Source organism: Pinus tabuliformis, chromosome Q (genome assembly GCF_031772625.1).
Source record: "Pinus tabuliformis cultivar Carrire ecotype Pingquan chromosome Q, CPIR1, whole genome shotgun sequence".
NCBI classification, from domain to species: Eukaryota; Viridiplantae; Streptophyta; class Pinopsida; order Pinales; family Pinaceae; genus Pinus; species Pinus tabuliformis.
Window position 1 is genome coordinate 642,368,772 of NC_142296.1, and position 22,541 is coordinate 642,391,312.

The 22,541-nt window shown below is 38.9% G+C and overlaps 1 protein-coding gene across 6 annotated transcripts in view; it reads left to right on the top strand.

Annotated features, from left to right (window-relative positions):
• The window catches only part of LOC149221100 (uncharacterized), a 96,539-nt gene that overhangs the window by 71,996 nt on the left and 2,002 nt on the right, over positions 1-22,541 (top strand). The gene's annotated exons all lie outside the window — the stretch shown is intronic.

The window sequence follows — 22,541 nt, forward strand, 5'->3', positions numbered from 1 at the left end:
AGTGGGTATGCTATGGGCGCTGTCTTGATGCAAGGAGGAAGGCCCGTTTGCTACCATTCTGAAGTATTTCACGGGGCAGTTCTTAACTACCCTACCTATGATAAGGAGCTCTATGCCATGGTGCAAGCTGTGAAGAAGTGGAAGCACTAGCTGATGGGAAAGGAGACAATAATCCACACGGATCGCCAGCCGTTAAAGTACTCGCAGGCCTAGAATAAGCCACAACAAAGCAGGCATTACAAGTGGATGGGGTTTTTATAGCAGTTTCATTTGGCGATCAAGTATAAGAGGGGCAACACAAACAAGTTGGCCAATATGCTTTCAAGGCCACCCACATCAAAGATTACAATTTTGGGGACTCTTATGCACATGGAGCCATTCACCCATGATGCATACAAAGAGGCATATTCAGAAGATGAGGAATTCAAGGAGGTGTATTAGCAGATGCAGAGTCAGTCGTACACGATGGCGACAACACCGTTAACTACCATCTCCAGGATGGATTACTCTATAGGCTGAATAAGCTATGTGTTCCTGTAGGTGAGCATTTGTAGCTGATTAGAGAGGCTCACATCTCCAAGATTACAGAGCACTTTGGTGTAGGGAAGATCGTGGCTAACTTGTAGAGGTATGTGTATTGTCCCAAGATCTAAGAACAAGTAGCTAGCTTCATAAGGGGATGCATGCTTTGTTGTACCAACAAGCCTAGGAACAGGAAATAGGGTATGTATTATCCCTTACCTGTAGCTACTCGTCCTTGGGAAAGAATTTCCATGGACTTTGTGGGAGGTTTACCAACAACCAGGAAGGGACATGACTACTTGTTCATGGTAGTTGACATGTTCAACAAGATGTGTTATGATGCCATGTAAAAGGACCATCAACGGACAAGAAGCAACAAACTTTTTCTTTGGACAGGTCTGGGTACACTTTGGGATACCAAGGAGCATCATTTCAGACGGGGATACAAGATTTCTCAGTGCATTTTGGACTACATTGTGGGAGAAGATGGACAGGAAGTTGAAGAGATCTATAGAATTCCATCCACAGACAAATGTGCAAATAGAAGTAGTCAACAGGACTTTGGTGTAGCTTTTGAGGGGTTACAACTAAAAGCATTTGAAGACCTGGGATGAAAATCTAGTATATATACAACATTCTTATAATAGAGCGGTCCACACTTCTATAGGAAAGTCCCCATTTGAAACTTGTTTTGGATATTTGCCACTTTCACCTTTGGATATTGCATATGGGCAGCAAGTAGGAGTGAAGGAAGATCAGGCAGATCCATCTACAGGTAAAGGAAGCACTGCACAAGTCGCAGGTGAAGTATAAGGCTAGGCTTGATCAACACAGAACAGAGAAATCATTTAAGGTGGGAGACAGTATGGCTACAATTGAACAAGGAGAGGCCGTAGGGACCTGGTAAAAAAATCAAGGCTTTAAGGTATGGTCCCTTTGAGATACTAGAAATGGTGGGTGATAATGCCTATCGATTCAATTTACCACCATATATGCGCATTTATTCAATTGTAAATGTAGAATTTGAAACTCTATGAGCCTTCCATGTGTAATATCCCTCCCCTTAATAATAAATAACAAATAATAATATAATAATAAAAATAAATAATGCAAAAAAAATAATTAATAATAATAAATAAATCACTTAATAATAAATAATAAAAATAATAAAGATAATAAATCATAAATGTTAAATAATAAATGATTTAAAAAATATATACAAGAAAATAAATAAAAATAATAAAAAATAAAAATAGTAATAACCATACTAAAACTCTAAATAAGAATAAATAGAAATAAAACAAGAAAACTATCAAAAAGAAGGAAATAAAACAAGAAAGCTAAAAATCAAAAGAAAAGTAAATAAATAAAACAAGAAAGCTAAAAATCAAAAGAAAGTTGCATGTAGACACATGGAGTGTGTGCATATGGTTCCCCTTCCAATGTTGTTCTATTTAATAGATGGTGAGGAAGATGAGAGGCATTCTTGCATTCCATCTTTCCGAGATTCTATCTTTCATTCTCTTGGGAAAATGGTGTTCTAAGACATAGGAGTCACTGGTTGGGTGGAGAGTCGTCCCCAAAACCTTGTTGTGGTAAGCCTACTTCTACGACAGGTAAGCACTATTCTTAGTTGAATTTAATGTTAATTAGAAAAGTCAATTAGATATTTATTTTTGGACTGTTACATATGGTATCAGAGCAGGGCTCAACCCTTAGGGCCTATGGGCATCTAAATTTTTTTTATTTATTTTGTCGGAATATTTAACTTGACTTGTTTTGAAAGACGGGATGGGTACTTCCGGGAGGCCGCATATTTTTTTTTTACAAACTCTTGCTATACATGTAAATTTTTTTAGCATAGTTATATTTTGAAGGTGTTTATTTTAAAGTCATTCCTATGAGTAATTTCCGCTGCAAATCTTATCCTGTACATATTATGGATTTATTACTTGGTTTCGTACATTCTTCTACGCTTCATAGTGCTGGCAGAGAAGGTATTGGTAGAGATGTTGCCGAAGCATGTTGATGATTTCTGTAGAGAGCCTGTGCTTATTGTGATCCAGCCAGACTTCAATCTCATTTTGTATGAAGAGTATTAATAAAACCCCTCTTATTTTCTCTATTCTTGTAAATACCAGAAGGTTTTATCTATCTAAAAACTTAAATTTTTTTTTTTTTTTTGTCTTTTATCAACTAGAATTAGATTTTTTTTTGTGTTTTATAATTTTTTATTTTTTATTTTTTTTTGGGGTTTGAACTTGGGAATTTAAGGAAATTAATGATAAGACTTTATTTAAAGCTCTATTTGTAAACCCTCTTCAGGCGCATACGGCGTACGTGCCATGGGTTAATATGATTGTTCATTCAGATTCATATTAACATGATTGTTCATTCAGATTTTGTTTCTGAAGACACACTGCATGGGGGAAGTATGATGAGTGTACTTCGGCCCGAACAGTTACCTGGGTCTTTCACCGAATCCTTCCTTTGCTGCTTGTTTCTGCAAGAACAAATTGTAACGAGTATAATTTGTTGTAGGAACAATTACCTACTTTGGATGAGGAAATAATACAATTGAGTGTGTAAATGGTACTATCTCTCAACAAATGTTTCAAACCACAATGTGAGGTTGATCAGTTAATCTTATAGTATGTGCAGACTTCTCGACATTATTGTCGAAATGAACAATGGAATTTGCAGGAACACGCATAGCCATGGCTGCAAGCTTACAAACTTCTGTCTTATGCAAGCAATTTTATGGCTAAATGTATTGTAATTTAAGGGTTTCGAAATGGTGTTGTCTTCGCAGGTGCGCTTGCAGGCAGACCATGTAATTAATAAAATGATTTTTTGTTGTGTTGGGGAGGAATAACCTTCCCAGTCATCCGATCCGGTTCTGGGTCGGGGGGCAGTGTCTCTTCTTTATGGTGTGGAATATTTCTTTGGTTATTTGATTTCTTAAATTTCCTTAGAGTAATCATTTAATAGCCATAAGAATCTCAAGATACATTCAATAAATTTGTTTAAACGATTTATTTTGCAGTCCATTTAATTCTTCTAACATAAGTTATGATTGCTTAAACAGATACACAAAATATTTCACTCTACAACACATAATTTCAATTTATCTTAGCACATAAGGTCATGAATCTATAGACTTAATATTGGTGTGACATATAATTTCAAAAGTCATGGTGAATTTTCTTTCAGAATTCAAGTACTTTCTTAAAACAATACTGCCACTAAGATTCTTAAGCTTTACTCATTGGAATTTTGATTTTATGTTGAGACAATTTTCTAAGTTTTAATACTACAAAATTAGTAATTATTGATAATTTGCATGATCAATCACACAGTTTCAAATTTGGCAATGGTCTGATTGCATGCTGTGCAGTAGGGGAAAAATATACAAAACACTAAATTGAAATGAATCAAGAATCTTCAAAACTTTGTTGAATAAATTTGGCATGGTTAATACATATCTGGTTAAAAATTCACTGCATAATTATCACAACAATAATCTAAGTATTCTAAATGACTCACCTAATTAAAAGTATATAGTTTTGTTATGACTCATTGATTCATTGGAAACAATATATAATCTTGTAATCTTGGATGGTGATAATCTACCCATAATTAACGATGTATAATTACTGGCATGTTTTTTGTAACAAATTTTTAATTCTGGTGTAACCACTCACCACTAGTTCATTTTACAACACAGTTTTTGAAGTATTTGGATAATTGAAGTTGAAATCTGTCACCAATTAAAGTGCTCTAAAATAGTGAAATCTGTTCCAATTTACAATGGATAAACTATGATATTTTAGTCTCTTAGATGATCATGGTTCACTAGCAATCTATTCATTATTTTACTCTTCAAATTTGATTTAAAAACATAGAGATAACATTCCTTGAATGTTGATCATACTATTCACTAATTGGGTTGGATTGTCGTTCTCATTTCCTTTAGCGATAGCAGTTGCTTGGCATTTCTTGGGTATATTATTGCAAGAATACAACTCTCTCAATTTGATCTTCTAATAAATTTAATTTTGCATTGCAATTGCCATTCAGATTACATGTATCTGCTCATTATCAAGCTACCATTGAAGTTCCCTTCATTATTGAGTGAATCAGTTGGGTTTTGCAGTATATATATAAACCACAGGAGGGTATCTTTTAGTCTCAGTGGCAAATCGTATAAATTTGGATTAAAGTTCAAAAGTTGAGTATAAGGTTACCTGAGGTTAGTGATTCAAGGTTAATTGCATATAATGGTCAAAGTTGTCTAAGGAGAAATGGAAAGGAGAAACTTGCAAATTTTTGGGATGATAACTAATGATAATTCATGTGATTATGGCTAACTTGGATCAGATAATTACGGTGGTAGCGAAGAAGTATCACAACGGGGGTAAGAAATCAATAAGAAGAAACAACCGATTTTAGAACATAATGGAAGAGTTGGTATAATCATGACTTGGTACCCTAAAGGTATCACTATAAGGTCTATCTAAGGATGATGCGCATAAAGAAGAAAATATTGGCAATCAACTAATGAACTTGAAAAATCAGGGTAATAATGAAGGTTATTTTAAGGAATCTGTAAGGTATGATAAATAGAATGATTGGAGAAGATAATTTGTGTGCATAACAACATCTATAACAATGAGAGAGCTACATTGTAAAGTTTTTCATAGGTGGCTAACTATATGAATGAATTATGAATAACAAGACGTATGATAAGGAGATTTTATTATGTGATGTCTTAAAACAGGAAAAGATAAGTGGATTACACTTGGTAGCTATCTTAATGAATTTATTTATCAGGTCTTACCCAAGTTGGAAATAGTAACAACATTCCCAAGGTATATCAGTGCTATAGGAGAGGAGGAAAAACCACAATGATTGGAGGTGAGAAATTCAAGTCAATTTAATAAAATAGAATGAAGTGAAGAAACTTCCATTTTTGAAGCCAATAGACATGGAATAGTAGGAAATCAAGACAGGGAGAAAAAGAAATATCTATGAATATCGAATAGGAGAAATGAAGGGATGTTCTATCAAGAAGAAAGTTCTTTTAAAGGTATTAATGAGTAGAGCTAGAAACACCATTGGTAATGATGATGATCTACATATTTTAAAAATGTGAAGGTGTGAAGTTGCATGATGACCAAATGATAATAAACGAGGAAGATATAGGAAGGAATGTTGCTAGAAATTTTAGACGGATACCTTGAGAAGGATTGGGTACATAGTGACAAAAGAAGTGAAAGTCAATTAATAGAGATTGTACTTGACTCATTATTTCATGAGTAGGACTTCCCATAACGTTAAAAGAGGTCGTTTCCACATTTAAGTTTCTCATGGACAATTCCAACTGTTTCAAAATCTAAAATAATGATACTATTTAATAAGAAAGAGTCTTTTCCCCAACTTGATGAAACTGAATCAAGTGGTATTGAGATACGAACTTTACGAACTCGACGAGATCAGAAAATATTTCTGTGGATGAAGTGCTGATTGTTAAATAAGTCAACATGGATAAACAAATCCTTGCAAGTAAATTAGGCATGATATAAAATTAAATCATGATGAAAAAATGTTTATATGCAATTGCATATAGCGGTATTGGAATCAGTAAGCCAAAGGGTAAATGGATGTAAAATCAAAGGATTTTAATTTTGAGATAGATGATTTAAATAATGATGCTATCACTAGGAAGAATATATGACGAGAGATTAAGACTCAAGATGATGAGGCTCATGTGAAATTTAACAATGTACTTAGATGATTATACCGTTGGTGTAAATAATCAACTACCTAGTAGAAAGAAGTCGAACTGATTATTGAAAAGCAATTGACAACTTGATGAAAACATATTGACGATGTTTCATGCTATCATGGTAGGAAGATAATGATCTACATATGGTTCTTATAGTGATAAGGTATCCATACAATAGTAGTGATATGCAGAGGTATTATGATGTTATGTCAAGATATATTGACATATTCATTTACTAAGTGATGATGGATATGATATGCATAACGTGGCATAGGAATTATGATGCTATAATATGAGGATTATTGACATGTGGTTCATTTATGAGAAGTCATGATATGTCTTTAATATAATTATGTTGATGGTATAACTGAAGCATGCGATAGTTCCGTACAAATCTATGACATGCATGAGCATGCAGTTCCTTATTATTCATAATGCCGCGGTTAACAAAGATGAACGTTCTCATGATGACATGCAAGAGTTGGCATGTGGATTATTTCCTATGATACTATGATGGTATGGTTAATGCATTGGATGCATGTTGAGATGTGATGATTCACAGGACTCCATAAATGGGCCGAGAGGGCCGGTTTATTTGATGATCTCGTGCGAGCCCATACGCACGAGGGAGAATAAGTAACACCATATGGGCTGGGGGACAAAACTCAATCAACACTACATATGCCAGTGATTCCTTTGTCTTGTGTATAGCTCTTGATGGATAGCTCTAGAAGAGCTATGGGACCATCTTGAGGAGGCCAAGTGCCTGATGTTCTAGGCTTGGTGCCTGTTATTGGATTGGGATGCCGAAGTCTAGAAGGGATGTAAAGAACTTCGATGCCTGGGGCTGTGCGCCTTAATAGTTGTGGAGGGAGTGGGCCAGCCTTGCCAGATGCTCGGGGTCATTGAGTACCGGAACGGATGCCTGCCTTGGGGCAGATGAGGTCTGAGTCAGGCGTGAGCCTTGGGGCCAGCCTTGGACTAGGATACAGACCGGGTCAGGCTTAGCCTGGTGCCGAAAGTGGGAAAAAGGACAGAGATTCCTTGAGATTTCCCGGGGTGTTGGGGACTTTCGATGCCTGCTGGTTATACTAGTTCAGCAGAGGGTGTTGGCAACATGAAGTTAATAAATAATAAATAATAAATAATAAAAATAATAAATAATAAATAATTCCACTTAACTTCGGGACGAAGTTCCTTAAAGTGGGAGAGTATGTAATATCCCTCCCCTTAATAATAAATAATAAATAATAAAAATAACAAATAATAATATAATAATAAAAATAAATAATGCAAAAATAATAATTAATAATAATAAATAAATCACTTAATAATAAATAATAAAAATAATAAAGATAATAAATCATAAATGTTAAATAATAAATGATATTAAAAATATATACAAGAAAATAAATAAAAATAATAAAAAATAAAAATAGTAATAACCATACTAAAACTCTAAATAAGAATAAATAGAAATAAAACAAGAAAACTATCAAAAAGAAGGAAATAAAACAAAAAAGCTAAAAATCAAAAGAAAAGTAAATAAATAAAACAAGAAAGCTAAAAATCAAAAGAAAGTTGCATGTAGACACATGGAGTGTGTGCATGTGGTTCCCCTTCCAATGTTGTTCTATTTAATAGATGGTGAGGAAGATGAGAGGCATTCTTGCATTCCATCTTTCCGAGATTCTATCTTTCATTCTCTTGGGAGAATGGTGTTCTAAGACATAGGAGTCACTGGCAGTAGTACGTTGATTGAGGGCTCGGGGGTGGCTAGTTGTAGCAAATCCTTGCACAATTGAGCCTACGGTTGGGTGGAGAGTCGTCCCCAAAACCTTGTTGTGGTAAGCCTACTTCTACGACAGGTAAGCACTATTCTTAGTTGAATTTAATGTTAATTAGAAAAGTCAATTAGATATTTATTTTTGGACTGTTACACCATGCTAGATCAGGAAGAGGAGTAGGCCCTACCTTCTGTGGAGGATTTGGCAACAGACGCTTAGGTAGAGTTGACAGAAGATGCAGCTTTGCAGAAGAGGTCCAGAACTACAATACAAGGGCAACAAGATCTTTGGTAGATTGGGTTGAAGGGACAGCTTCCAGGCAAGGCTAAATGGTACACCAGAGAGAAGGTGGAGGAAAAATTTCCTCACCTCATTCAGTAAAAGCTTTTGGGGACCAAAAGCCTCCCAAAATGGGGAGGTGTGATTCGAATTGGATAATTATATTGTTTGTCATCCATCTTGATGCATTTGGAGTGGAAAAAGTGGAGGAATCATCTCATGGGACCATTTTTCCTTGTGGGACCCAGTTTGGCGAAACGAGGTCCGAAACCTTTCCATAGCGTTTTGAGGCATCAAATGAAATTTTTGGGGGGTAAAATATTGCCGCTTAAGTGCAACACCTTTTTCATGACATTCTACACACAGAGGTTTCCAACGACGCAAGAATAACGCCAATTAGAGTACGTATGTAAATGGTATGCCGCTTAGAAGTTGACCTTCTTGTTTTCACACCTATAGTTCGGGAGGATCTCGTATCAGCCCCCATTATTCATGGAAAAGGGGCTAGCCTCGTGTTTGTGATGTAAAAGACTCTAGAAGAGTATTTTGTAACTCTAGTTAAGAGTTGATGTAGTCAAACTTAACTACTAGTAGGCTATCGGGCCACTAGGAGGAAGAGGCATTCCATTCTTTCCAGAGCATTTTGTTCCATAGTTGAGCAAAGATAGCCAGGAGAGATAGGAAGTAGAGCACGCAGAGAGGATCTGTGCACTGTAGCAGCCCACGGCCACAAACATTACTTCTTTGTATCTGCAGCCATATTTCCAGACACAGAAAGAGAGTGAAGTGACCTCACATGCCAGCTTGGTTTTCTCCCGAAAGGGTTTCCAAGAGAGCATATCTTGTGTATTATGTGTGTGTGAGTTTATTTTGTTGTTCTCTATTTTTTTGCTTGCATCCACAATAAAAGACCAGTGACACAATATGTAGGCATGTCAGTCAGGGCCAAAACCTCTCACCTCTTTAGAGGAAAACCCAATCAAAATTCATTTTCTAGATCTTCAATTGTTGAGTATCAATATCATGACACAAACCCTTGACTCTAGTATCCTCCCAAGAACCTTGTCACTATCCTTGATGCTTTGCCTCTTCCCTTCGACTTTCCTACTTGATCTGGAACTGCTTTCCTCTGCGCCTAGAGAAACTTGGTTTCTATCCTTCACACTGCTTCATCTCGACCTCTCCTAGAGAAACTCAGTCTCTATGATTTCACTGGCTTCCTCTAGAGAATCTCGGTCTCTAGATCTCTATCTCGTTTATCCACAACAAGTATCCAGAAGAATCCCTTCTTTGCTATCCCAGAAGAAACTTTTCTTTCGCTTGCTTAGAAGAAACTCTCCTTTGTTGATCCCAAAAGAAACCTCCTTCGTTGCCCTGGAAGAAGACTTCTTCGCTAGCCTAGAAGAATCCTTCTTTGCTGCCCTAGAAGAAAACCTTTTTCGCACTTCTCTTGTTCACCTCTTCTTCGCACTTGTTCACCTCTTCTTGGCACTTCTGCTTGATCGAATGCAAGTCGAGTTGCTTGCCTCTAAGTGAGGCCGAGTGTGGCTATATATACACCTCCACACATGTCCTTTAGGCCGACATGATCCCTAGAGGTCAGGCTGACTTCTTCCAACATGTTCTTCCATCATTGTAGGTCGACTTGAAGAGGATAAGTGACAAGGTCTTGGAGGATACTTTACATAGACAATTTTGACCTTTTTACAAATTGTAACATGACTTCATTACATGACAATGATTCTATCATTTTACTAGATGACAAATAATTCCTAAAGACTCTCAACGGGAGTCTTGACTCAAAAACAAAATCTGTTGCTCATGAAACCCATGAAGCAAGTCAATATAATAATTTTTTTTTGTTCTATACATCTCATTACATATAATCATAATTACATGTCAATATGAAGGCCGAACCTAGTTACACTTTTCAATAGGATTGATGCGAAATAACTCTCCTACATAGAAGTTGACATGGAGGTTTCTTTGGACATTACAATACTAATGATATGATGGGATCAAAGTAAGTAAACTTTGATATTTGTAGAAGGTGGTTGTCAAGTTTTTTGGACTAGCGAAATAAGAGTCCAAAATACTGAATAGGGTCTTCACGCTCACTAGTTGCTTCTTAGTCCTTCAAGGACACAACACTTTGAGACTTCTTGCCCACTGTTGCTCCTTAGCAACTTCTTCCCACTATTGTCTTCTTGCGTTGCTCCAATGAACACAGGCGTAGGGTAGGAGGGCTATCACCAATCACTATCAAAAATCCTACTCCAACAATGAACTTTGGCTAGTCAAACAACACCCTTTGACCTCCTTTCAGCCTTCAAAGATTAGTTATTGAGCTCAACAATCTTGCCTCTCCTAACAGACCTAGTATCCTTCCTAGTTCTACACTTCGGGCCCACAAGGATCACTTTATCATTGCCCTCCAACAATCCACAAGCGTCCTTCCAACTTCTGTCTAATTTGGACCAGTGTTGTGAACATCTCGATAACATTCTGATTTTATCTTGAAATCACGATTTTTTGGCATAGTTGATGTTTTGCTATTTTTAATGACATTTTTTTATGGTACCTTAATTTTGCCGATGTTTGTTGATTTTTACCAGTATTTTCCCGATTTTTATGATTTTTGCTTTTCTGAACCCTTGCAGATTTTATCTTGATCCCGATGTTCGCAACATTGATCTCGACCTATCCATTAGCAAAACATCAACTTAAGCACAACCACACATACCTCTTGAGCTAGTGTGGCACTGCTGTAGATTCTGTACTCTGGTTAGGGCTGATATGACAGTTACTTCAGCCTTGTTCTTGCTCCAAAACCCCTATACTTAGTTGCGGCTCCCCTCAATACTCATGCTGCTACCCTTCGCTGGCCCTTAGGGCTAGTTTGCACCCTTTTAAGGCCACTCGACACCCTCAACTATGTTGGTAGAGAACCTCGGCCCCTTCTACTCATACAGTCCTGAAGTGCGGCTTGTTTATGAGAGGATTTCCACCACGAAACACCCACCTAACTACCCAGAAAAACTAACATAAATATTCGACCTTCTTTGAACTAAATCTACCCATCAAACATAGAAATAATAACCTAAAACAAGTGCCTTTCCTTCCCTAGCTGAGCTTGAATCTTTTGTGACCTATTTAAAAGGTGTGATACTATGAAAATGTTGCAAATTGGATGCTCCTTTCAAGTCACACAACCCTTTTATTTATATGCTTCATGTGGGTGTTTGAACAACCCTCCAAAAGGCACCATTAATTCCAAGCAAACTTGAACTTGTTGACAAATTAGCCCACCTAAACATATAAAAATTCATAACTCTCTTTGTACACCTTTGGTTTCGATGATTTTCGTGGCCCCTTGTTCCTTTTAGGGTCCTTTATCAGCTTCATAAGTCAAATCAATTATAACCCTTGTGGTTTTGGCCCCACATCCTTCGGTACAAAACCCCAAGCTTGGGTTTTAGGCCCACAAAGAACATTTTTGGTGCTCCTTCCTCCAAAAGCTGAACCCTAGGGCTTGGAGTACCTCCCAAGCTATCAATATCAACAATAAAACCCCACACATGTGGGTCAATATCCTCCATAAGCATGACATCATGCCCATTTTGGGTCATAAATGCCGTGAAAGTGCATGAATGGGCTAGTGGGATGTCTCATCATCATAATCAACTCCAATCATTGGGGGAAAGCCCTCAAGAAGTGCCTGAAAATGCCTCAAGTGTCAAAACCATGCTCTGGGTGCCCTACGTCACCCTCTCAAGGGCTCGATGGATGGCATGGCATCATCTCTCTTCAGCGTTGGGGCTATAAGTGCAAGTGCAATCCCTCCCTTGTCATCTTGGGGATAACCATCATCATTTGGACTCCATATCAAGCAATGCCCATCAAGTAATGTCACGGCTAACCTGGGGGCGTGATGGGTTCACTGGTTACAACATTTAGAATATACAACAACCAAGCAAGAGCACTTTAGCATTTCAACATCTAGGGTTGCTTTGAGGTGTTAATCATTTGCTAGAGTCATCAAAGTGCACAACACTCTGCTCTGGAGGGGCAATGCTGCATCTGCAAGGTCATCACTACTCTTTGAAAGTGTAAAATGGCCTGGCCATGATATGTAGTGGAGACGTATAATGTGTGAAGGACCACCTGGCAAAACCATCACAAAATCAAGTGAAAGTCACCAATCATTAGGGACAATAATCATGGATGCATCGCACGGGACCATACTTAATTGTTAAGGGCATAATAACACTTCAAACTGTGATCACCTTCAAATATGTAACTAGACCAAATCCTATAATAGTGTTCCCTACTTGTGTTTGGGATGGTTAGATGGTTAACCATATTAGGTTTTTTCAACCCCTAAGGGGAGGTAACATGTCCTAGGTTAACCCATCAATCTATAGATGCTTGTGGTAATAATGACAATTAATGGGAAAGACATCAAGGCAAGTTGCCATGGTCATGGGACCAACTGACGGAGGTTCATCATCCTGAGTGTATAGATGTAAGGAGGGAGCAATTGTGGAGGCATGAGTTACCCCTTTCCTTGTCCTGCTTTTTCCACCCCTCTGGTGCTCCTTTTACTTCTTTCTAGTAATGCTTTTGTAAGGAGCATAACTTAGGTGTCCAAGCTTGCTTTTAATTATTTAATTTTTATTTACACTTTTAATGATGAGGCGATTTCTCGCTCATTAGGCGTGGGACATGCATGGGTTCTTTTATCATGTGAGGGAGCATCATGTGCTCAGGAACTGGGTGAAGGCTAATGAAGGGGGTAGAGCTCATGCTAGGTTTTTGCATACACGCAAATTAATGTCCCGACCATATTTTGCATTTTAACTTTCTTTTTCTTCTGTTGTGGCCATTTTATGCTTTTTCCTTTCTTTTAGTTGCATCAACCTCTAGGGCAATGTTTATAGTCCAAACTCACGGATGAGGATATGAGGGTGCCTATTCCATTCAACCAACAACAACAAACTGAAGGATGGATATGAAATCTGGGGAATGGTGGAAACTGGTAAGTATAGAAAAGTTATGGACATGCTACATTAATCTAGTTCTCCCTAGTAGTGCCCCTCCTATAACCCCAAGGCCTTAGAGGAGGTCCCATTGGACTAGGGTCAAAAACTAACCTCCCTGATAAGGTGAGAGAACAGGTTTATGGTCAAGATTGATCAATCATCCAGATCACCCCTTATTCCATGTTAGATAGCCCAAAACATTAAGTAAAAGCACGATTGCAAAATGGATATAGTACCTGCCGAATGATGACACAATATGTAGGCAGATGGAGAGAGGTGTCTGATTGGTGCAATGGTGAAGTAATATGGAATATCATCATGTACTGAGCCAATGCAGTTGCTGGCTGGCTGTCCAATGAAGGAATTTTTTTTTCCCTTCCTATGGAACTACTCACTTTTCGGTGGTTAACAGGCATCATTGGACATTCTATATCTTACTGGGACACAGTGTTGGTCTTTCATCTCCAACATGTGTACTTTTATTGGAATGGCATGGTTCCAGACTATTTTTGACTACAGGAAAACATGGCATTGTTTATATTCACTGCTAGATATATTTGCTTCTAGAATCAAGAATATTGATAACTTGAAAAAAGTTTTGATGTAATTTTTAAATTGCACTGTAAACGAGTGCATTTTTTGTAGGAGTCCACACCCTCATTGAGATAGCCACATGGAGGATCAACCTTGTGAGCATTGTGGAAATATTTTCTCCTTCTCCCCTTGTATTTGACAGGAGAGAATGATATAAGTGATTGAAAATGAGGCTTCTAGTTTGGAATTCCTATGATTCAAGCATGCATGAACGAGTCAGAACCACATCGAGAACCAGAGCCTCGAGCTTGAGCTAGAGTTAGAGTTGTAGCCAAAGTAAAAGCCATGAGCGTGATTCATTTTTGGTCATCTTCAAACCGACATTAGTTTGCAGTCATCTTATAATTGCCATTTGCGAGCACTTCCAGTTAGCAGAAAACAACAACTTCCAGCTAAATTAGGAAATGTTCTGGGAATTGTTGAGGCTTAGAGCCGATGTGCAGAGTTGGTGATCAACCTTAAACCACCATTTAGTAGAAGACTTAGCTTTTGCTAACCATTGGGTTTGTGGTCATCCCAAAACCACCACATTTAGAGAGCACATTGGGCCAATTGCAGCTGTGCTCATCTGTCTACATGGACTCACATACACCCCTTCAGATTAAGGGGAGGGGGGGTATGTTAGACACCTAATTTGTCAAGGTTATGATGGGGAATGTGAACCGTCACCAGAGTCGAAGAGACCTTGGAAGATGAATCCAATGGTCAGAAATAATGGTGATTCATTTTTGGTCATCTTCAAACTGACATTAGTTTGCAGTCATCTTATAATTGCCATTTGTGAGCACTTCCAGTTAGCAGAAAACAACAACTTCCAGCTAAATTAGGAAATGTTCTGGGAATTGTTGAGCCTTAGAGCCGAGTTGCAGAGTTGGTGATCAACCTTAAACCACCATTTAGTAGAAGACTTAGGCTTTTGCTAACCATTGGGTTTGTGGTCATCCCAAAACCACCACATTTAGAGAGCACATTGGGCCAATTGCAGCTGTGCTCATCTGTCTACATGGACTCACATACACCCCTTCAGATAAGGGGGGGGGGGGGTGGGGAATGTGAACTGTCACCAGAGTCAAAGAGACCTTGGAAGATGAATCCAATGGTCAGAAATAATGTATTAAATGTTGTATCACATAAATAAATGCAATCCACACTGACTTTTTTTTACTCTGGTTCATGCCCAACATTGAGGAAAATTTTACTATTAAAATTCTGTGGCCTCAGGCTAAAACTGGTATTACCCTGTCTGATTGTGCTATATCTGACTAATTACTAATTTCCAAACAAAATTTCTACAACCAAGCATGAATGTGGAAGTTTGGGTTGTTACTAGATTTAGAAGAGGTCGACCTGGCTTTATACATCCTTGCATGTATAAATGATATTTGCAAGAAGGAAGATGAGGTTTTATGAGAAAAACAGGCTAGCTGAAATGAAGTGTATATCAAGGCAAACCTGGTCAAGGAAAATCAACTAGCATAAAATATTTAGAGAAGAAATACCTCTAAGCTGAAATGAAGAAATACTTCTAATATTGTAGCTGAAATGATGTATATTCCAAGTCAAACCTGGTCAAGGAAAATCAATTAGCATAAAATATTTGAAGAAGAAATACTTCTAATGACTTTTTTTAATGGATTATTCTTGTTTCATGAATTATCATTTATGGTGTTGTCTTGCTTCAATATCTAGTGTCACTAGCTTTTCAAAGAGAAGTGGCACTATGAGTGTGGATTTATCAAATCCATAAACTTAGTGAAATTTTGAGTCTGGGAGGGATCTGATCTAAACATTTATGCTAATTTTATGATACTGGGGTTTATTAGTCAAGTTACACGTGGATTTGTATGGATTGATGAATCTAATCTCATTACATCTGCATAGGTGGAAAATTTCATGCATCAGCATATTTTGAAATTGTGGATGTCATAGATGTCCTACTTTGTCTTTGTTTCATAGCTCGAGAGATAAAGAGGAAGTTAGGGAGCAAGCTGTGCTGAAAATGAACCAAAATGCAGCAGTTATTTTGGCAAACTTGTTGATGTGTCACATGGTCCATGATATGGGAGTAGTCGTAGGTCAAGTGTTTGATCTGCTAGCCAGGGCAAATGTGAGTTAGTGACTCAAGCCCCCTTGCAATCTGTATCACCTCGGTTTGACTGTTGAATCAAGTTCTACGTACTAGTAACAATGTTCTCCTATTCTAGGGCCATGACTGATAGGGGCTTGATGGTATGCTTGAATCAAGAGGGTTCTTATGGGGGGTTAATCTTGAGAATGGATTTATATCAGTTCTGGAAATTTTAACGCCAGACATGTTCCACTGTACTACCTTCATCTTCTGTATAATATCAATCATATGATGTTTTCATGAAAGATAGCATACATCTTGGAACATGAACAATAGAGTGCTTGGTCATTGGCCTTTACTGTCAAGCCCTGATAACATAGGTGGAAAAATTTATTAGAATAATGCTATTTTAGTGTTTAATGCTCATTCGGATAAGATCGTCTGTGATCTTATTAACCAGTTTCTTCTTAGAAACTTGCTGTTTCTATTTCTTAGTAGAAACTTGCTGTTTCTATTTCTATAAATACATTTGTATTATTTATGGAGTTTCATTGCTCATTGTAAATCAATTCAATTCATTCACTGATTATGGTATCAAAGCTCGGGTATTTTTTTCGAAATAATTTTTCATTGTTTGAAAAATTTTGCTTCATTTCGAAATAGCTCTCTAGGAGTCTGAATTTTTTTTATTTTTTTACTGGGCGTCATAATTTCTGAGCCGCAGTTTTTTCTGAGGGTTTTCATACCAGAGGTGTTCGTTGTTTGTCAATCTTTTGCTGCAAGGGTTTCAGATGAATGTGAGTGATTGTGATAAGCGTGTTCTGGTTGTTGATCTGCAGTGAATAATCTTTAAATTGAGGTCTAGATTGCTTTAGTCCATTAGTGTTGGGTCGGATTTGGTTTGATTCCGGGTTATAGCAGGTGTGGATTTCTATGTTGCAAGGGGTTTTGTTCTGATTGGTGCAGTAATCGAAGGATTTTTTTTTTTTGGGTTGGTGCTAAGCTAGCATGTGAAGCGTGTAAAGTTGTGGTATCATTGTCTCACTCTATCGCTGTCTCATCCCCGAAACCTAGGTCTACATTTCGAGACTTGTCCCGGCGTAGATTGTCATCTCCTCCTAGCGTCGGCTGTCGGTGAAAAACACGATGACACCATCAAATGTCTTGGCGGCACCGTGCTCGGCGTCGAGCTGGAAAACATCTCGCGAGTTTATGGTATTTGTAGGGGCCGAATTCGTGGATTTATAAGGGCCGAGTTCATCATTTTGTTGGCACTGAGTTTCATCATTTGCTAGGGCTGAAATAATTAGAGCAAAGGAGGACGAATTTGTTTAGTGCAAGGAAGCCGAATCATTAGCCGAATTGCTCCTTTCAGGACTACAACAGATAAGCCGAGTTTCGGGGCCAAAATACATCAAGACGACAACATTTGACGGAGATTTCTGAATCTGTGTCTTGACGGCCAATGATGTCTGAATCTATGTAATTAAGAGATAGAGCAGATTTGCAACGCATTAACAGCAGGGCATTTGGCAGAGGAACAGTAGGTTCCTCGATGAATCTTCTTCGGAGGTTTCGGTGCTCGATCGGACAGAGATGGTCTCCGGCTTTGCTTCCTTTCTGTCATCGTTGTCCTGCAAGATCATAAACCATTCAGTGTCAAGCCGTTTCCTGTCGTGGCAACGTTCTTGTAAAGGGGACCACGTCTCGTCAATCCGGAGATCCTGAAACCGAACGTGATAGCACGTGGGCCCAGCACTTGTTAGATTTTGTCCGGATCAGCCGACATCTGCATTGAAATCCGTGCCGGACTCCTTTGTTGTTTTCTGTGTCTTAGGAAACGTGCAGATGGCTTCGCTAACCAATTTGATGTTGGAAGGTAGTTAGTGCTTTAATGGCACCAATTATAACATTTGGAAACAGAGAATGTTGATCATTTTTGAATATAGGCATCTTGACCAGCTTGTTTTGGGCAAAGAACTCAGTCCTGGTACAGCTGGTGCCAATCAAGATAAGTTTGATGATTGAAATCGAGAGGCTGTTATGCTTCTCAAACTCTTTGTGACTGATGATTAGTTACCATAGATTCCTTCTGGCAAGACAACTGCCGAAATCTGGCAACATTTGAAGGAATTGCACGAGACATTCGACAAGAGCAGAGCTTTCTTTCTAAAGAATCAGTTGTTCTCCATCATGATGGACGAAGATATGTCTTTACAGGAACATCTTAACACGATTAAAGACATTCGAGATCAGCTCGAAGCCATTGGTCGGACCATGGAGGAAGAAGATATGGTAGTCATCACTTTGAAAAGTCTACCAAAACCTTATGAGCACTTCATAGAAACACTCAACATTACCTCCACTAATTTTGATCTGAAGTTTCCGGAGTTATGCACCAAACTCATGCAGCAAGATCGTTGGAAACAACAGTTTGGTAGTGGTGCTTCATCAGCCTCCCCAGAAAATGATTTTGCTGCCAAATATCAGTCCTCTCAGTCCTTTCAGCAGACAGGTTCTTCTCAACCTTCTGATCCTGCTAAGAAGAAAAATGTGCAGTGTAATTACTGTCACAAGTTCGACCACATGAAGAAAGATTGCCGACAAAGAATTGCTTCTGAACAGAAGAAGTAGGGAGGGTCTCATTAGCAAGTGAATGTTGCAGAACATTCCGAGCAAAAGGAATCTTTTACGCCTTTATGGCTAAGAGGTCCTCAGATCATGCCCCGTCTTCTGCTTGGTACATTGACTCTGGTGCATCACGTCATTTCTCTCAAAAGCGTGACTGGTTTACTGACTTCTCATCTTTCAGTGATTCCATGGTATTCGGCAGAGGTGAAGAGTACACAGTGGTTGGCAGAGGTACAGTTCAGATCCAGTCTGATGGGCGCACACTCATCTTCTTGAATGTGTACTATGTTCCTGGTATGGAAATTAATCTATTGTCTGTTAGCCAAATTATGAGGAACTCTCCTCAGCTTGATGTAGTGTTCAGTGCGCACAAGTGCTTTATTATTGACAGGTAAACTTGTCTTACGGTTGCTGTTGGCCTAGAGGATCATGGTCTATACAGGTTTCTTGACACTGGTGATTCTCCAGAAGTGGCTCTAGCAGCTCGTGTTTCTCCCATCAGCACTCTGTGGCATCAGAGATATGGGCATCTAAATATTCAGTATCTCTCTCAGCTATCTCAGGAGGGCCTTGTGTTAGGGTTACCTGATATTCAGACTCAGCAGTTGGGAGTGTGCGGCGTCTGTCAAGCTGGCAAGCAACATCGGTCTTCATTCAAGGATGGAGAATCTTGGTGCGCAGTTAATTCATGTTGATATTTGTGGTCCTATGAATACATCTTTAGTTACTGGTTGCAAATATTTTTTGCTTATTATAGACAATTTCAGTAGAAAGATGTGGGTGTACTTTCTAAAACATAAATCTGAAGTATTTAGTATCTTTCAGAAGTACAAGTCCTTAGTTGAAAAAGAGTCTGGCTGTAATATCATAACTCTTAGGATAGATAATGGGGGGGGGGATTTTGTTCTTCTGCTTTCTCCAACTTCTGTGATACCCATGGCATCAAACGCCAGTTAACTATACCCTACACTCCTCAGCAGAACAATGTTGTCGAACGTCGCAACCGTACATTTGTTGAAATGGCTCATTCCATGTTGCAACATAGGAGTGTTCTGAACAAATTTTGGGCTGAAGCAGTGTTTACTGCTGTCTATCTTCTTAACCGCTCACCTACTCAAGCTGTTAAGGGGAAGACTCCAGAAGAGGTTTGGTCTGGCCGTAAGCCTAAGATCAGTCACCTCAAAGTGTTTGGCTCAGTTGCATATGATTAGATTCCAGCTGCTAAGTGCTCTATGTTGGATTCCAAAAGCCAGAAACTCATGATGACAGGGTACAATGATCACCACAAGGCCTATAGGCTGATAGATTTAGACACAGATCGTCTTATCTTCAGTCAGGACGTAGTATTTGATGAAGACAGAGGGTTCTTTCAGTCCCCTCCTTTTGAGCAGTGTTCTGAGGATCAACCTCCCAGTGTTCTTCTTCCGTTAGGTCCACCTGATGGGAGGGATGATGTAGCATTAGTATTTGATGATGCACTACCTGAGTTCCCTCCAGAAAATAATCCTCCTCTCGCTGCTCCTGTTGTTCCTGAACCTCCTCCATCTACTCCAGATATTGGTTCTTCTACTCTCCGGCCTAAATGGTGGGCTAAAACTATTGGTGATCTCCGGGATAATGAGCTCCTTGAAGGTAGAACTTCCAGAAATAAGAGCAAATAGCAGCCTATAGTAAATTTTGCTCTTATGGCTAACCTACACAGTGTTTTTGTGCCTCAAACCTATTTAGAGGCTAAGGGTATACCTGAGTGGGAACAAGCTATGGAAGCTGAATTCTAGAGTCTTCAGAAGAATCACACTTGGACCCTTTTTGATCTTCCTACAGGGAAGAAGCCCATTAGCTGCAAATGGGTGTATAAAGTTAAATACAATGCTGACAGAACCCTAGACAAGTATAAGGCTCACCTTGTTGCTCGAGGGTTCTCACAGAAGGAAGGCATAGACTATGAGGAGACCTTTGCTCCTACAGCCAAGATGAGTACCATATGGCTCGTCCTTCCCTTAGCAGCTCAATTCAGTTGGAAAGTCCATCAGATGGATGTAAAGAGTGCTTTTCTGAATGGTGACTTACAAGAAGAAGTCTACATGACGCAGCCTCCAGGATTCAAGGTTACCGATCAAGAACAGAAAGTTTGTAGGTTAGTCAAAGCACTCTATGGTCTGAAATAAGCCCCTCGAGCTTGGTACATGAAAATTGATAAGTGCCTAACAGATCATGGCTTTCAGCGGAGTCCATCTGATGCAAACCTGTATATCAAACATACTGGTGATGATATTCTGTTTGTGGTTGTCTATGTGGATGACCTTATCATTACTGGCAGTTCAACACCTTTGATCCATGGGATCAAACAGGATTTGTGCAGCGCTTTTGATATGATAGATTTGGGACTTCTTCATTACTGTTTGGGGGTTGAAGTCTGAAGACCGAGAATATCTTTCTCTGTCAATCCAAGTATGCCAGAAGTCTTGTGGACAGGTCCAGAATGCAGGATTGCAAACCTGCCACGACTCCTATGGAACCAGGGCTCAACTTTCAACTCAGTCATCCTCACCACTCGTGGATGAATCTTTATTTAGGCAATTAGTGGGCAGCCTCATCTACCTTACTGCCACTAGACCTGATATCAGTTTTGCAGTGAGCTACATTTCACGCTTCATGTCAGCTCTTAAGGCTGATCATTGGATAGCAGCAAAGCGTGTGCTTCGTTATGTGAGTGGCACTCCTAATTATGGACTTTTGTACACTTGGAGTTCAAATCCTACACTCAGTGGTTATACAGATTCCCACTGGGCAGGTTCGGTTGATGACCGTAAAACAACAGCTGGGTATGTGTTTAGTCTGGGATTTGGTGTTGTCACATGGACTAGTAAGAAGCAGCAGGCAGTGGCTCTCTCCTCGACAGAAGCAGAGTATCGGGGTGTAGTTAAGGCATTTTGTGAGGCAGTTTGGCTTCGACGTATGCTTGCGGATATGCATAATTCCCAGGCAGGTCATACTCCCTTGTTCTGTGATAATCAGGGAGTGCTCAAACTCGCCAAGAATCCAGTCTTCAATGAACGAACAAGGCATGTGGAAACCCATTGTCACTACATTCGACAGCTTGTTGAAGACGGATCCATTCAGTTGGAAACCCATTGTCACTACATTCGACAGCTTGTTGAAGACGGATCCATTCAGTTGCTGTATGTTCCCACAACAGAGCAGCCAACAGACATTTTCACCAAGCCCCTTGGTCCTGATAAGTTTGTAAAATTCAGAGGGTCTATAGGTGTTGTAAATAGATTGAACATTAAGGGAGGGTATTAGAATAATGCTATTTTAGTGTTTAATGCTTATTTGGATAAGATCGTTTATGATCTTATTCAGCAGTTTCTTTTTAGAAACTTGCTGATTCTATTTCTGTAAATACATTTGTATTATTTATTGAGCTTCATTGCTCATTGTAAATCAATTCAATTCATTCATTGATTAAAATTCATGCATTTCCTGATTTTGAAATTGTGGATGTCCTACTTTGTCTTTGTTTCAGATCTGGGGGAATAAGGAGGAAGTTAGGAAGAAAGTTGGGATGAATGTTGTGTTGAAAATAAGCGAAAATGCAGTAGTTACAGGTCACGCAGCAAGTATTTTGTCTAACTCGTTGACCTGGTCCATGAATTGTGAGTAGTCGGAGGTGAAGTGTTTGACCTGCTATCCAGGTCAAATGTGAGATGGTGAGTCAAGCTTGCTGGCAATTTGAATCACCCCAGTTTGACTGCTGAATCAAGTTTTGCCTACTGGTAACACTGTTCTACTATTCTATGGCCATGATTGACTGGGGTATGAGGGAA